We start from the raw sequence: 14,036 nt of genomic DNA, 5'->3' as shown, positions 1-14,036 counted from the left end.
AATAGGGTGGTTGTTGATAACCAGGTTGAATTTGTGGTTGTCCATAACCTGAAAAGCCTTGTTGACCAGGACCTTGGTAAGCTTGATATTGTCCAAACCCAGGTTGAGCCTATTGGGCAGGTCCAAATTGGAGTTGTAATTACTGGAATTGAGGTTGTTGAAATTGGGGTTGCCACAGTTGTTGAATCAACTTTTTTTGCTGTTGGTACAACTGTTGTTCATTTAACGGTTGTTGTTGCCCAGCAATGAAAGGTTGGCTAGGTCGTGAATAAACTATACCAGTGTAATCCTGAGTCAGTCCAGATAAGGGTATACTAACCTGAGGTTGTTGAATCCCAGACATGAGTGGTTGTTGTACAACAGCCTAGGAAACTTGAACTTCTTGACCAGAAACTTGTGGTTGCAAGGTGGAAGGACTAGTTTGTACTGGTTGAGATACAATAGTTTGAAATTGTGACTATGGTACAGTAGTAACAACAGGTGTAATAGGAATAACTGACACAGTTTTCATTGGTTGTGTTGGATACACAAGCCTTGGTTGAACTGGCATTGTTGGTTGCCATTGACAAACTCGAATTCCAAGCTGACCTGAATACTGCGGGATACTACCATATGATGGTCCTCCATAGGGAGGATAAGGTGAATAAGCATATTTCTCTCCATATGGTGGCAATCCAGTATTTAATGGATACATAGGTCTTTGTTGACTAGATTGCCCAGCTTGATATTGATATGCAGGATCAAAATGTTGAGTTCTCGTTAAATAAGAACCAGGTAAAATTCTGATTGAGGACATGGGTGATGACCATGGTGTAGAAGCAACCCCTGAGTGGGTTCCAGATAAAGATTGGTAACCAACCGGGATGGACGATTCACCATATAGGTGCGACTCAGGTGTGGTAGAAACATTGAAGAGGTTGCACCAGAATATTCTGTCGTAGCTGCATTAGATGATACAGTCTAAGATGTTGACGGTTGTTCAACCATAGTTAATTGACCGAAAAGTTGTCCTAAAGAATCGACGAGTACTTCAAAAGAAGCAGGATCAAACGGAGTAGTAAAATGAGGAGTATGAGGGTAAAGATAAAGCCCAGTTCCAAAGTGGAATGGGGTTCAAGGTGTAGAATCTTCTTCGAATTCTTCCTCGACGGCAATTAAACCAGGTGGAAGAACTTCACCATCTGGTCCGTAAAAGACTTATGGTGTTGATAAAGTGGAAGTTTCAGTAGTTACTGATGTTTGAGGGGTAACCCGTTGATCGTCTTCTGATAAAGTAACAACTTCTGAATGTTCAAATTCGAAGTCCAGATGTTCCAGTAAAAGAACAACAGTTTTAGAAAAAGGTTCCTGAAAAACTTCAGGTTGAGATGTAACTTCTGTTTGAACTGTGATAGGTTCTAGATTAACTTCTAGTTGAACTAATTCAAGTTCAGAAGTAATTTCTTGCTGAGCAACTTCAAGTTGAGGATCAACTTGTTGTTGAGCAACTTCGGTTACTGTTTCATTAGGATCAGTACTAATGTCCTCAGGTAATTGTGAAACTTCTTCTTCAGAAACGGATGTACCAAAAATGGTTGGAGTAACTAGAGTCTCAGTACTTACCGAAATAGATGATTCAGGTAATTCAGATGAAGAACTAGGAGTTATTGATGTACTTGACTCAGTTAAGTGAGACCGCTTTGACCGAATAAGTGTAGCTTTGGGTGACAAAGGCGGTTTACTCATTGTTCTCCATGAACGACGGGGTAAGGGTTGATGTTCCTCCACGATTGCTGATTAATTTTATTATCAAAAAAGAAATAAACAAAAAGGGGTAAGCTAGGCAAAAGGTTTACCAAGCAACTGTGAACTACAGAATACCTCCTAGCGAACCAAGAAGTACAGGCAAGTAATCTCCCTAAATGTTGTGTTCGGTGTATCACATTGTACAAGGCGGCCGACTCAGTTACCTAAGGATGGATAGAAACCTAGTGTTGTCCTCCCATATACCCGAAGGTACGTGGAGGACCAATCTGTATAAGTGTTGTCTAATGCAAAACCGCATAGTGAGAGCATTCCCATATACTTTACGTACTGTAACACTGCCCTATATACCTGAAGGTACATGGATGAGCTACAATATACTCACGTACGTGGAATGAGGTATCACACTTGGGATGTATTTCATACAAGTTAGCGATGTTTCTTTGTGTTATGATGCCGGAACACGTCTCTAGCCTAGAACCACTAAATGTTTTCGTTAATGACAATGCTCCATTAGGTAAATTGATGTTAATTTTAAGTTGATCTTGCTTAGGAATTTTCCTTTCAAGTTCACCACATGATGTATTCTGAAATTCCTAAGAATGCAATTATCATGATAACATTCTTTCTATTCAATTTAACGATGAAAATCCTAGCTATTTAGGGATAGAGCAATCAGATTTCTTTCAATCAAAGAGAAAAGAGCACAATCTAATGTAATCTCCCTACACTATTCCTATGAGCACACACAAACTTTTTCAATGCAACATGCATGTATTTCTTTTCGATTTTATTAATGTGAATATGAACAAAAGGAAATATGCACATATAATCAATCAATCTTTAATAAGAACGAAGACTTTGACGACAGTTCTATTTTGAAGGAAAAGAAGACTTTACGACACTTCCTTCAAACAAAGATTAATCAACTATATTCTAACTTTGACTATAGACAGATAATGACAAAGAAAACATTTAAGAAACATTAATCAATCAAGTCAAAGTAGGGCTAGACAAGGATATAGAAACTTGTTCTCTGAGACATAACATTCATTGATCAATCAGCAAACAAACAAACAGAGAAAAGTCGGCAAAAATACATTCCAAAGGTGGGAAACTAACCCTAAGAGGATCAGCGCAGCCCTGAATGGGAGACAGTTCACTTTAGAGCACTGTCCCTAAGCCAGGGGTGCTCTGCAGTGCACTGTGTCCCTCACAAGCCTATGTTGATGAAAGTGAGCCATTTCAAAAGGCAATTTGACACAGTTTTGGCCAAATTTTCAATGCACAAGAGCTAAATTACAATCAATGAACACAAGTAGGTCTGCAAGGATTTCCTAGTAGGTGGATAAGCTACTAGGAAAGAGGATCTTCCCCAGTGGATTCACCAATTTGTTTTGGAAAATTTGGTATTTATGGATAAATACTAATTCCCTAGATAAGTAGCCATATCCAGAACAACAGTTTAAAGTATTTTAGTCTTTTCCTATAAGCAATAGATAAGATGAGAAGATGAGAAGACCTACTTGTAGTTTCACTTTCCTCTCGTCTCCTTTGTATCGATCCTGAAACTCCTTCCCGTACTTAATACGCTTGAGAAGTACCTGTAAAAACAATAGAAAATAAAGAATCAATCAAAGAAAAAGATCTATTGAATATAAGTGAATGGAATCAGATACATTTCACATATAGAAGCATGATAAGACAATACAAACATATGGGAGAAAGGTTCAAACACTATATTGAATAGAAGAAGTAATTACAACCATTGCGTCTGACTCAAAGTCATTCCTCCAGCTTGGATCCCATCCACATCACATCAAAAGCATGACAAACTTGTAGCATTACAATACTTGCTTCAAAGCCAATTCTCATAGCAACATTATCTCCTTACAATTCAACATAATCCAGCCCCTAATCACTCAGATGAGTGGTCAATTTATAGGGATATGAAGGAGGTTTTGTCATAAATGGTGGCATTGAATGGCCTTCCATACTTATAATTAGTTCCATGGAGGAAGGGATGAGAGGATAGGATGAATCTTAACTCATTCCTCATCCATTTTCGAGCTCATAGGAGTTGACAAGTGAGGGAACCTTGTAGATGACTCCAAAAGATAATAATATTCCCCAAAACCTATGTGAATTTCACTCAAACTCACCTAGTGTAGGTGAAAGGAAGCCTAAGTGCACTGCAAAGCACCCTGGCATGTACTGAACTACTCTGCAGTGCACCCTTAAATGGGCCTACCTGCACTGGTCCCTCTAGAGGCCATTTCTGGATGTCTTCAAGTCATGAAACTATCTGGGAAGGAGGAATTAAAAGGGGTGAATTGTTTAGGGCATGGAGCAACTGAAATTAGGGTTTGATGAGCCCTAAAACACTGATCTGGATGATGGGATTGATGTGCCCAAATGGATCTGTAACACCTGCTCTTAACAACCACCTTAAGCTCTATCCTTTTAATATTTCCACAAGTTTTTCAATTAACCACAACCAATCTTCCTTCTTGTAGATATTATGTTTTAAATGAAATCCCAAGTACTTTAAACCCAATTCCATCTCTAACATATGAAACGGGAAAACATTCCTAATATTTTGAAGTTCAAAGCTTATATTTTGAGCAAAGATAGAAGATTTCTTGACATTTACAACCATTCTTGTGGCTTTCCCAAACAGGTCAACAATATCATATAATTTTGCAACATATCGTATAAAACCATTACATAATATTAGTATATTGTCAAGAAACAATAAATGGGTAATAGCAAGAGCATTGACAATAACTACAGCCAGGAATTCCCCTTTACTTTGAGCATCTTTTAGCAAGCCACTGGGAAGTTCAACAACTAATAGGAACAATAAAGGGGACAAGCAAAAACCTTGTCTTAGGCCTCTCTGCACATGGAAAAATGGGGAATCATACACGTTTATCAACATAGTAAAAGAGACTGATCTACAGTAGCCCACAACCCAGTTAATAAAGTCAATACAAAACCCTAGGTAAGTCAAAAGTAGTCTAATATACACCCAACTCACATGATCATAGGTTTTTGAGAGGTCAGTTTTTATTACAACTCCTTTTAATCTAAGGACTTTGATATTATGAAGTCCTTCTTAGGCCACTATAATGGCTTCATGAATTTGTCCACCTCCAAAAAATCAATTTTCTCTTTTGAAATATCTCTTAACATAATAGCATTTATTCTTCTGACAAGGATATTGTAGATGACCTTGTAGATATAGTTGCATAGAGAAATAAGACGAAATTCGTCAAAGGATGGAGGCTTGTCAACTTTGGGAATAAGGGATTTGAAGGTAGAGTTGAAGGTTGTCAAGACTCTACCTTCCCTTCTATATTCATTTACAACTCTCAACAAATCCTTGCCAATAAGCTCAAAAAACTTGATCCTCCACCCGTCGGGCCCATGACTTTTATCTTTCTTAAAACTATCCACTGGAGTCTTCAACTCCTCTTCAGAGACCTCTTCCACCAGGGCTCTATTGTCAACATACTCTGATGACTTCAGCGATACTAGCCCTTGAAGGTTCCTTAAATAGATTCTGAAAGTGATCTCTTCCTAAAGAAGCGAGGCCATCAAAATTTGAGACATCCTTACCTTCCCCATCTTGAAGATTTCATTTTGTATTACACAAATTCCTTCAATTAGCGTAGTCTTGGAATAATTTATTATTTTTCCCTCCTTCAAGCCAAATGGCTCTGCTTTTCAATCTCCAATAAGCTTCTTGCACCTTTAAGATGTCCTTCCTAAGAGATTCCAAACAAACCATAACTTCCCTTGATTATGCATTTATGAAATCCCTTATCCAGAATCAAAGACAACAAGAATCTCCTTATCAATGTCTACAAGATCTTCCTCCTCTTTTCTACATTTCATCCTAACCCAATTCATAGCCTTACTCTTAACCCGCTCTATAGTTTCTTCAAACTAATGAGTAGTCGAAGTTCCATTATTTGGATCATAGGGGATCCAACCATCTTTGAATAACTTTCTAGATTATTATTGGATTTTATCAATTTCTTATATTTATATATTTTTTCCTTACTATTTCTATATATTATATAATTATTTATAATACATAATATTCTTATTTTATTCATAATTTTATGGTTAGGAGGAATGGTTGTTATCCTTTCTACTTAGGCTCAACTTTCACAAAGTGACATGTTCAAACTTTTAAGTGAGTATATTGAGGTATTGACATGAAACTAGCAATCTCATTTTCCTTTTTGGGCTTAAAAGGTGGGATCAATTATTTTCTTCAAGCGGATCTCAATGCTTACAAGTTTAGTCAATTGGGTCTAGCTTGGATGGTTAGGAGGACTAATTGTTATCCTCCCTTCCTACAAAGTGACTTAAATAAACTTTTCAAGTATATTAGATAAATATATATCGATCATTTTCTCTTGTTTATTAGGTATATTATAATACATGAGTCAAATAAGGAAGAATCATATATGATGATGTGGTACATATACTGATTTCTTTTACATGTGTACATACAATATTTAGTTTTGTATGTGGATGAGATGATGAATATCATATTAGATGTAATGATGTGGTATATTTTACTTGTGTTCTCTTATATATATAATCATGGGCAATTGATAAGGACGCCGTATATATGACTTGTGCTCTTTTCTATATATAATCATCAAAAATTGATAATAATGTCTAATGAAGTACTAATGTTGTGAACTAGTACTTATAAGAAAAAAAGATGACCACTAGAAGGGAATATATGGTTGAGCTATTATATTAATTATTTACTTGTGAGTGGTTGTGGATGCGCATGCTACAAGTTGAGGCCTTTCCAATTCACCAACTTATGGGTGTGGGCTCACAATCAAGTTTTGACTAGTCTTAATCAATATTAAATATGTGGATTTTTTAACAATGAAATTAAAAAAGGGTACCTATGTCAAGGAGACAAGGACGTGGATTCCATCTTTCCTAACAAGATCAAAAGTTCGAATAAGGGTGCAGAACCCTTACTCCCCAATGGTTAGATACTAGTTTTCCAAACCAAGCAAGATCTTTATGACCCTTGGTGGATTAAATTTAGTGACTCATTAACCATTAAGGAAGGGAATTATGATATAATTTGGGTTAATTATACATGCATATAATAAATATAAGTAAGCATAAGAAAATGGAATAAACACACACACACACTAATGCATGTAATCAAAGTATTTGCCTAATGTCATTGCAGGGACAAAATTAAATTGTTCCACCCATAAGGAAACCAAAAACAAGGTATTTAACAAAAGGAAACAACATATGAAATTTAAAAAAAAAAAATTTAATTAATTAATTAACTATTAATAATAATAATAATAATAAAATGTAATCAACCCAAAATAAACTAGACACCATGGCTAGAGGAACCTAAAAAAAATCCTTCCACATATTCTTGTAGCATTGGAGTTGAGAGAGTGTGATCCAAAGAGACAATGGACGAAACAATCCACACAATACCACCATTCTTGCAAACAACCCAAAAACACAAAGTGATCAACAAATGGTTCTACCTCTCCAGAGTGTCAAGGCAATGGTGAATCTCATGGTGGTAAGTGTCTTTAATCAAGTAGGGCATAAACTACAAAGTCTTTAATGTGAATATAACTCCAATGTCTAAAAGAATTTCATGTCCCTGGTGCGATTAAAACCCAAATTAAGGATGAAACTAGAAGTGAACTCATCAACAATTACATCCTCCATAAATTCGTTATGAGTTTTGGCATCTTTCTCTAGCTCTTGGACCACATGCTAAATATTTGAGGGGGTCAACTCTTTATAAGCCTTTGTTGTTGCTTTTGTGTCTTATTCAGCCTAATTTTTACATGGACAACAACTCAAAGAATTCTTATATTTCCATTTGCCTCTTGGAGTCATTTGTTGAAGAATCAATAATAGGGTCCAATTATTAGAAATTTTGAGAATGTACAAGACAATTATGCTACCGTATGGATTCTTTGTAAATGAATTGAAGAGCCAACTATAATCCTTGATGATTGGAGAATTTAATGCAATGATGTGACATGATGAACCTAATGCATATAGTGTTCATGGTTGTTGTCCTTGGCATGCTCCTCGCCTATAGCTTTGACATCATTTAGATAACATTCCACTTTTGAAGTGAATTCACCTGAGATAAAATCGAACAATGGTTGAAGGCTTAGATTTGGGTTTACAAGGGGAATGTGGATAGGCCAACACGTGGCATCATGCATGCTCCTTAGGTCACGCAATCGTGTTGGTTACTCATTAATTGTAGCAGACACCCCATATAGTAATTTATTTTGCATTGTTTAAATGTAATAAATCGGAAATTTGCATAAAAGGTTAGGTGTCAATTGTGAGTGTGTTATAAATGAAAGGGGAAAATAAGGAGGAAGTGGGGACATTGGAGAATAGTGGGGAAATGTTTCCAAATTTTTGAATGAAGATAAATTGAGTCCAAAGTGAGTAACAATAGGGTAGGATCTATGGACTATTGGTGTTTTATTAGTTGGTTGAGACCTTGGTGTGAGTTCATGTATCTTAGGGGTGTTAATGGAAGGAGTTTTCCCTAAGAAAGGTAGGCTAGAAAATCAATTGGCATTCAATAATCAGTGGAGGCATGAATTAAGTAGGAGAGGATATTTATGCTCTAGTAAAAAATTACGAATCCACATAGGTATAAAATCACCCTCTATTGGTTTTCAATTTAAATTTACTATAAAGTTTTAAGAAATAATGATAACAAGCATTGAATAATTTTGTTAAGCAATTCCTTTTATTTACTTTTGGAATTACCATATTTAATTGAAAATTAAGTTGGGTTTTGCACTAATGTTGAACTTAGGGTGTGGCTAAGTTATTTATATTCCAAATTACCACATTTGGTGCACATGGTTTTGATTTGTAGAAATTTATTGTCTATTTCATACAATATTCTTATATCTATTATTTTTAACGGTGACATGTAAAAATATATAAGCATATTCTTTGTGGAAACACAACAAAATTACATCCAAAAACTTGAGTAGCAGGATTTTCTAGATTTTTTTAGAGCAAGTCTAAAAAGTTGATCTCCTACACCAAATAATTATTACATACATCGAGAGATGTGTGTAAGTACATTGCCTATAGTACATACCCAAGAGCTGAGAAAATTTAGCTATCATAGTAAGAATTATAGACAATAGATATCAAGATTAATCTTCCAAAATTACTATGTTTTTCGTAGAAACTACCAAGTTCAAATTAGTAGATTGGTTGGCATGTAATTTTTGGAGTTAATCGAAGATGTTGGAGCCATGGAGACTCGGGTGCCTTCCTATTAAGCTACTTTTACACTTTCCAATTGTTATTTTACTCCATTCAATTCAACTCTTAGATCTTCAATTTGATTCCTCTATTTAGTCAATATTTCCATCAACGAGGGGTGGCAGGAGGGGGATGGATTCTTCTTAATCCCGAAGGAAATTTAGTTTCCAAATACTCCTTGGGTCTGGGCAATAAAACCAATAATCAAGCTAAGATGTATGGGATTCTTTAGGGGCTCTCAATTCCTTATGACAAGGGCATTTTGGACATCACTATCCTTGGTGAATCTATGATAAGTATTCATCACCTCATCTTTGGCACCTCTCTAAAGATAATTCCCTCCATTTTTTACTCCAAAGAATTCGAAACATATTGGCCCTCTTTCTATCCAATTATTTATATCATATCCTTCGGGCCCATATTGTATGCAGATCTTCAGGGCAACCAAACCTGCCTTCTTTAGGAAATCCAAGTTGCAATAAATGGTGCTAAATAATACTACCTTATCCCCTGATATTTCTATAGTCCCTATCAGTATATTCTCCCCCCACTTACCCCACCCCCCCATCCCATGATCCCCCAACACAGTTTAATGATGGCACTAATGGTGATAAGACCTTAGACATGGCGCAGGTTGCCATCTCTCTTCATGCAATCATCCTAGCCTCTAATACTCACACTCGGAGCCTCCTTAGTTTCACACCTCCACCTTGATTCATGATGATTCACCTCCTCTAGAGTATTGATATGGTTAATGGCAATTCGATGGATTTCTGCTTCTGTGGGTATGAATCAAGGCCCCATCCTAACCCTTCTTCATCCATGCCAAAGAAATTATTTTTTATTTGTTAGAGAGTTATGTGTCTCTCATCCTTGGAGCATGCACTTCTCTCTAGTTCCTTGGAAACCTCTCAAACTTTATAGAACAAAATTTCTCGCCTCAAGGATGAAGTAAATGCCCTTTAGGACCATATTTTTTATTACAATCTCAAGGATGCCACCCCTGAATTTCAAAGCACACAACCCACCATGCTATAAATTGTCGTGACATCGACCTCAATAGGCCCGCGGAGGAGGAGGATGAATCTCAACTTGGATGACTAGTATCTAAAAGTTCATTTTGCATTTGTCGCAATTTTTTTTACTATCTATTAGCAGGCCCATTAATGCAGTCTTTCTATTATTGTGTAAATTCAGGTTTTGGATCCCATGTCACATGATGAAGATCTCAACATCTTTATAAAAAACATGCCATGTAATATCTCGTGTACTTTGCTTCAACCGGGCGCGGACTTAATATCAATACTACTCATTTTTGTTTAAAAAAAAACATTTTCATGAATGAGTTAAAGGGGGTAATAATTTCTTTATTTGACTTCTTCAGGGATGAGCTCCAATTGCAACTTTACTTCCATTACACATATTTGTGTTTGTGAGTTCCTTTTTCAACCTCACCTAACATCCATTAATACAACCAAATCTTGTCTCCTTTCTTTAGTGGTCTAGTGAAGAGTGTAATTAAAAGCATACAAACTTTTGCTAACAATAATTATTTCATGTTTGAGACTGTTACCTCCATGAGATTGACAAGGAGCCATGAGAAATCAGGAACGGGATTATGTATTTTTAATTTCCAATGACGAATCCTCCACTTCAAAAAAAATGTTTTTGAGGCCTATGTTATTTGGAGTTCATGGTGAAATCATATTATGGTGTAATTATTCTCCTTTGTCCATACACAAAACCTTGCTTCCCACCCGTTGTGGCCACCAACAACCCCCCTCCTTCTTTAGTATTAGAAATAACACTAGGTAAGTGGGGACCCTTAGTAAAAAATTCAAAAAATTCAATTAAGTCTTATGTATTCTACTCCTTAAGAAAACATCGCATCGCGCGAAGAAGATAGGACATTTCCTTGTGAGTAAAATGATAAACTACGAGAGTGCGATGTGAATTCCATCGCATCGCATGCATTAAGAAACACTCATATTGGAATAGCCTTAAAAAATCACCGATGGCCGATATGTGATATCGCATATCGTAATATCGCATAAAAAAACACATAACCATTTAATGATTGTAACAATCTGCGATCTTGCGATAACGCGATACCGCGATCTGCGATCTTGCGATTGCGCGATACAGCAATCTGCGATTCTGCGATAAACGTGATCGGGCAACCCTGCGATAACACACAAATTCCAGAGCGCTGCTGAGCTATCCATTACAGATCTTTCAGTCAGAGCCATGGTTGAATGAGTAGTTGAACAATGTTGATATCAACAGGCGATTTAACGCTCAAGGTCAGAAACTCACGAAAGCAGTATGTTTACAAAATTTTGAAGCTTATACCCGGTGAAGGAAAAGGCACTAAAGGCGAAAAATGCACCAGAAAGCCCGGATCAAAGAACGGAGGCAGTTTTCGCTCAAAAAGCAAAGTCCCTAACTTCTTAGTCACTCGTAAGCCCAGAAAACGCAAGAAAGCAAAGGCAGAGGCAATTTGAGGGTTAACACAGTGGAATTTGGATTATTACTAAGCATACACAGTAAATACACATAGCCAGAAGATGATTCTCAAGTATATCTTCTATTTTGCTGAAAATATGGTGCCAGCTCTTACCATTTCTGTTTGCTTAGCTCAACCAAAAGCGGAAGACAGTCAGCCGACTCTACCCAGGCAAATATTGAATGCTCGCAACATTAAGGAGCAAATGCAGAAATAGTTAGATATTAGATTTAATTTTTAGAAATAGTTTTGCTTAGAAAAAGGGCGGTCATTTAAACCGTATCCTGAATCTGTGTAATTAAGTTATTTAGTTAGTAGTATTTAAACCCTTCTCATGCATTTAGAGAAGGGTCCAGAAATTTATCAAAAACTTGTCCTCAGAACATGCACTTTTGCACCCTCAGAGGAGGTTTTGGTGAATGAATGGATCAAGATTTGTTGATGTTTGCATTTGATATTTGCTACTGATGTTGGAATTTTGTACTCTTAGTAGATGTTAGAGCAAGGAGAGATAAATCATTGTTGCTTGAAGCTTATGAGTAGGACCAGTCATAAATGGTACTTTTATCTCTTGACCATTTCTGCTTATATGTTAAAGTGATATACAGTTTTTAGTTGTTTATATGTTATTACATGAATGCTTGAGTTATCATTTGGCACTTTTGTACGGTGGTAGCTATTTATTTATGTTTAATGTATGAATATCTTATTATGCGATATGTTGTTCACAGCTGTTTTGCCTAACTTTTTATGCGAAATAGTTCATCTTAATTGATTTCCTTTCTTATAAGCGTTGAATGATCTTTATTACCAGTTGTTATTTGAAATCTCTTTAGTTCGCATAATAGAAGAATTACATCCCGGGTTAGCATAGATTAGATGTATTGTTTTTATTAGATTACAATAGCATAGAATCAGATTAAAGTTTGAATTAGAATAGCTTAGATAGGAACTGTTAGATCAACAACATCCAATTCTACACACACACACCCATAGATTGGGAAACTGGTCCCATTATCCTCAGTCGGACCCACTATACCAAATGGATAAGGAGCTGCCAACCAAGGTCCGGACCGGGAGGGTATCCCCCTTGTTGTCGACCCGATTTTCGGGGCTTCAACATATTTGGCGCTAGAAGGAGGGCTTGAACTATGAATGGCAAGTAAATCAAAATCTGAATACCATTCTGAGAGTAAATCGCCCTCATCATCTCCCCCGACTTCCCCAGTACATTTAAATCCAGAGTCAGAAGTCGCTCGAGTATCAACCGCTGCTACACACCCTGATATTTCAGAACAATCTACCGTTGAACTTCCTGAAGTCGAATCCCTGATTCACAAACTTCAGCAATTTTCCATCTCTCCTCAGAGGTCTGATAAATCTCAAGGCAGCGTGACTTCACAGTACAACCCTGCTCATCCCCTGACCAGGCTAAAGAGTGAAAATTTTAGTGTCCAGCCAACTGAATTACCTCTTCCCACCAGGAAAAGAGTGAGGAAATCACCGCAAGAGTCTGACAGTGAGACTCTTTCGTCTGCATCATCCATCTCAACTACTTCACCGCGAAGTCAACCATCCACACCTTCACTCCAGATCATCATCCATCCATCCACTGGAACCCCCACAACCCCTCTTCAATCATCTACAATCGTAGTATCCTCATCCTCCCAGCCACAGGGATCATCTTCTGCACTTTCCTCTTTAACAGTTCAACAATGGCCCAGTCTCCATGGAACAACCCTGGGGTAGTCTTAATGCCTGCACCCTTGAGTCAAATACCAGCCCATCCTAAGAAATGGCTGCCTAAATTCAATCCCGAGGCAGGCATGCTAGCAGAAGAGCACATAAACAACTTCATGCTTTACATTAATCTCAATGGAGTTACTAATGAAGATGTTGTTGTTCAGCTTTTTCCCTATACACTGCAAGGGACAGCTGGGTCATGGTACTTTTCATTACCCTCCGGATCCATCACAAGTTGGGACATCTTCCAGGACCAATTCCTAACCAAGTTTGGTGATGACAGATCAACGAAAACGTTAATCAATGACCTATCTAATCTTAAAGCCGAAGCGAGAGAGCCTATCAAGGATTTCAATTTACGGTTCAATAAATTTTTCAACAAAATTCCTACTGCTTCCCAGCCCAACAAAGAAGTACGATGTGAATGGTATATTACCGCTCTACCATCGAACATAGCCATCTTCGTGGACAGGGCAAATAAAATAACCTTAGCTGATAACATGAAAGAGGCGATAGCAGTAGAGAAACGAATAATAGCCATGGAAAAGAGATCCGTGATAGAGGAATGTAAGTCCAAAAAAATCACCTTTAAGGAAGACTCCAAGAAGAAACAAGCAAAAGATCATTTTGATTTGGAAGGATTGCAGAAAGTTCTAAAGATCATGTCCAAGATGGTCGACATAAAAAAGCAAGTAGCAGAAACTTC

This window comes from Pinus tabuliformis, chromosome 7 (genome assembly GCF_031772625.1).
Source record: "Pinus tabuliformis cultivar Carrire ecotype Pingquan chromosome 7, CPIR1, whole genome shotgun sequence".
Taxonomy (NCBI): Eukaryota; Viridiplantae; Streptophyta; class Pinopsida; order Pinales; family Pinaceae; genus Pinus; species Pinus tabuliformis.
Note: the sequence above shows the minus strand (reverse complement) of the source record.